Genomic DNA, 4,135 nt, shown 5'->3' with positions numbered 1-4,135 from the left:
AGCGGGGTTAGTTTTAGTTGCTGATATTTTTCAGGATCTTTGTAAATTTCTTTTTATTATTATTTTAATTAGTAAAATAGTTGCCTATGTGTTGCATTGGAAATTTAAAGCATCAAACTATTGCTAACCTCTGTTCTTTATATTTTTATTAACAAAATAAATATCTCAATTCTCATCAAAGGTCATAAAAATGAAATGAATTCAAGGGCAGACAGTCGCTCCCGTATATAAAAGTCAGCGTATAACCTGATAAGATGCTCTTTAGGGACGAATGCAGTCGAATTAAATTCATTGCACACCACATCTGGTCTCTCAAAAATCCTTTTAGAGATGGCTGAAAGTCTCCGCTGCTGCCACACGGCTCCTGTGTTCTTCATCAGACCCAAATTAGTGGCATTACACTCAGAGAGCCATCTCATAAATAGATTTCTTGTTGTGTGTGAAGCCTCATAGGGGAATCGGTGCACCATGTTGCCATCTGTCTTTGTACTTCCAGCCTCCGGAGCCACTTTCCCAGAAATCAACACCCTGTGGTCTGAATCACACTTGGCATTCTGTCGTCCGCATTTCTTTTTTGTCCCCCCACCACCTCCCAAATTGAGGTTTGTAAGCACTATCAACAGAGAGCATGCTGTGCTTGGTCATTACAGGCATGTCAGTCTTCAGAGAACATTGGAGATAATGTCATCCCTAAGAGTCTTTTTGTGCCGTATTATCACCAGCAAACGACACACAGAGACACGAGCGGTACCTTGTTTCACTGGAAGGGGGCTTGCTGCAGTGCATGTTGGGCGATTAGTTAGTGACATCACATCCATGTCTTTGGAACATTTTTTTGTTTGGATCCTCTTTATAAGGGCTCAATAAAAATCAGCAGGCTCTCGAGGTGTGGGTGGCAGATGTGCATTCAGAGGTTGAAGCTGTGAAAAGCAGATGCATCACTTCTTTAGCTACACTGAGGCATATTTTATATTACCAGTATATTACATTGTTTATGTAAAAGACTGAGTCATTTAAATGCAAATCCAATGCAACATTTAAAAATAAGTTTGAACATCTGTTTACAAAGAAGCAGCACTAGCGAAGAAACTAGGTCTCTCTTCTGAGGAACCATATCCCAGTTTGGATTCGGGAGACAGTCACCATGTGAGAGTTGATCGAGTGGTGGAGGCGGAAATAAACTGTTCAGAAGGCCAGTATTTTTATTATATCCTTCACATCTGTGATCTAATGTGTCATATATGCAGTGCAGCCAACTAAAGAAGAAATCAAAGACTTTACAAAGGGAAAAAAGGAAAAATAACTCAAAGATAATCCTAAACTAAGCAGAGACAGCTCTGCACTGGGCTGAACCCCTTTAACGAGGGCTCCTGACAATAAGCCATTATGATCGATGATAGTCCCATGAATGCTTCTAACCCTTTTTTACTCTAGGTTTATAAACCACTTTACATTCAGTCATTAGTTATTGGTAACCTCTGCCTACCTTCCAGTCTGTCCTTTGTCCCGTCTTCCTCTCCTGTGTTCCTCCCCTCACTACTTTTAACTCAAAAGTACAGTTTTTAAATTTAATGTTGCTGTAACAACAAAGTAATAAAATAATAAATCTATCTGATTGAGAAATCACTCATCTTTGGAAAAGAGAGTTTATTACAGAGAAATGGCTCTTTCCAAAATAAAAGCTATGCTATACGCTTCTTCTGGGCTATATTCTCTGCAGGGTATTAAACATATCAGGTCCCCATAAGGAGAATCATGTGCTAACGGCTGTCTAAATGACTCGGGTAAAGTTTGTAGCATGCGTGCTTGTTGTTTTTGTCTGCTTCCACTTGTCTTTGCACTAGGATAATGTCGGCGTAAATGTGCAGTCATATCCGTTGTGTTCCCACTAGTGCTGTCAGCGTTAATCTGAAATGACGTTAACGCCACAACACGGCAAATCTCCGTTAACGAGCTACCGCGGATCAGCCCGTGAGTGGGGCTGGACAGCGTCAACACGTTAACACGTTAACGAGCTAACTGCGCTAATGCACTATAGTTCCCACCAATGTAATTGAGCATTGCGTGGCACATCCAACATACTGTTTTACTTTTGTCCATGACGCGCTTACCTTCAGGGTCATACGTCACATGAAAACCAAAATAGTTCCAAACGCCAGATCTGAATGAGGGTGGGGGAGGTTCAATTTGCCATGTTGCAACGAGCTTAGCTTCTATCTTGCTAGCTTGCGCTGCGCTCAGTGGATCTGCGCTCGACAGTGCAGCCTAGGCGGAGTAGTCGAAAGCAGATCCACTGAGCTCTCAACACAGACAGCATCGTCAGAAGAAAAGTTGATAAAATAAATGAAAAAATTTGTATTGTTCGATACATATGCGTACCGAACCGAAAGCAAGCTGGATTTCCTCAGATCCTACAATCTCCCTCCATGAATAAATATCATACTATCACTCCATCATTGACCTCTCAGCACCTGGTTACATTGCTGTTCTGGGTGCCTGTGAGGACAATGTCTGGCTTTACTGAACCTCCCGGGAAGTTACTGGCCAAATTGGCCGAGTCCATTTGGAACCACACACCAACTTGGCCTCCCAGTGGAGTGGCACTCGGATATTTGGTGTGCTCACTTCTAACTGTGCAATAGCAAAGAACGCTTTGGCAACAAAGACCACCCCCCATCACTCCATTGTGCCTTTTTTCTCTCTATTTTACCAGTGCCAGCGCCAGCCTGGTGGGACTACAAGGGTACAGAAAAGCCATATTTGGACTGCCTCTCTTTGTTTTTTTTTCCTTAACACAGTTAGACTAATTCAGTGCAGCAGCTGTAATCAGACAAATCTTTATTTAACCTCCTAAAACCTGAACTCTTCCATGGCATGAATTTTTAATTTCTCTTTGATATTTGGGCACGTTGGGACCTGATGAATGTAAAAACAAAGAATTTCCAGATTTTTTTTTACCTGATTTTTGTTTCTGAGAGATATGAGATCCACATATAAGGACATTTATTTTAAATTTTGATAGAACAGTTGCAGTATAATGTCCTCTTATCTGGATATCAGGCCCTTGTAGAGCAAAATGTATTATTTTGGTCTAGACAAGCCAAAATGTGATGTCCACATACGTGGACGCCAGGTCCTAGGAGGTTAAGGGCACCATGCAGATTACATTATATAAACATTATATTCTGAATGATGTTCAGTTTAGGAAAAAACACCTGGGTTTACTCACTGCAGCAGGTCCACCAGGGGGCACTGTTGTTCCAGCCTACGTCCCATTCTAAAACCTGGAGAACAGAAGAGGTAGAGCTGTCTACCACCCGATCTGTGTTTGTTTCCTTACTTTGTAAGATAATGGCACAATATTCTTATCCAATCTAAGCTCTACCTGGATAAGGAGACGGATTGCATGTCACTTTCCCTCCTGCAACAAATTAAATCAGAATGCATTTATAGAAAAACGGATAACCCTTTCACAATCCCATACCACTACTGTATGGCCAAAACAGGAAATATGGCACATGTTGACTGTAGGATATATATCATTTCGGGGGGCGAATAATGGAACAATCGATGCACGCCTGATCCTGAATGATAACCACTCTGCTAATAGAGCTGACGAGCTCATTTGAATTACGGTTGCATTACCAGAGGAACGCTGATCCGCGAGAGAACAATGGATTCAGTCCAGAGAACATAGCAGTGATATGAGCATGTGTAATTAGTTACAGGTTACATGTGTTGTCTATATTTCTGAAGCGGAGCTCAAAGCATCCAGATACTGGATAATGTGCTGTATAATTTTCTCGACCTTGCCCTGACTATTTTATCGCGTTGGCCTCCTCAGAATCTTTGATTGGCCTGCCCTCCACCACCAACACCGCCGCCGCCGCATCTCACCTTCGCCCCCTTTCACTACTAGTTAAATCCACTCGCTTCTCAGGTATTTGAATATGGATGCCATCTTTCACGGTGTTATTGGCCTGCTTCTCCCTTCCCCGTCCTTCATTTTACAAATGATCTCTCAGCAGTAATGAGTACACGTCTAAAAATACCCTCCTTGTCCAGAGAGCTGGATGTGTCGTCGTGCGTACTGGGCTTTAACAGATGTTAATGGTTATAGAACATCAGAGCGGTG

The 4,135-nt window shown here is 42.1% G+C and overlaps 1 long non-coding RNA gene across 1 annotated transcript; it reads right to left on the bottom strand.

Annotated features, from left to right (window-relative positions):
- Positions 1-211: 211 nt before the first annotated feature.
- Positions 212-3,454, bottom strand: LOC113034719 (uncharacterized). Its single transcript, XR_003274215.1, has 3 exons — positions 3,386-3,454; positions 3,230-3,284; positions 212-920 (listed from the first exon to the last, which is right to left on the bottom strand). It is a non-coding gene; the product is annotated as an uncharacterized LOC113034719 (long non-coding RNA).
- Between the last annotated feature and the right edge of the window lie 681 nt (positions 3,455-4,135).

Source organism: Astatotilapia calliptera, chromosome 13 (assembly GCF_900246225.1).
Source record: "Astatotilapia calliptera chromosome 13, fAstCal1.2, whole genome shotgun sequence".
NCBI lineage: Eukaryota > Metazoa > Chordata > Actinopteri > Cichliformes > Cichlidae > Astatotilapia > Astatotilapia calliptera.
Note: the sequence above shows the minus strand (reverse complement) of the source record. Positions and strands in the feature narration are given on the sequence as shown.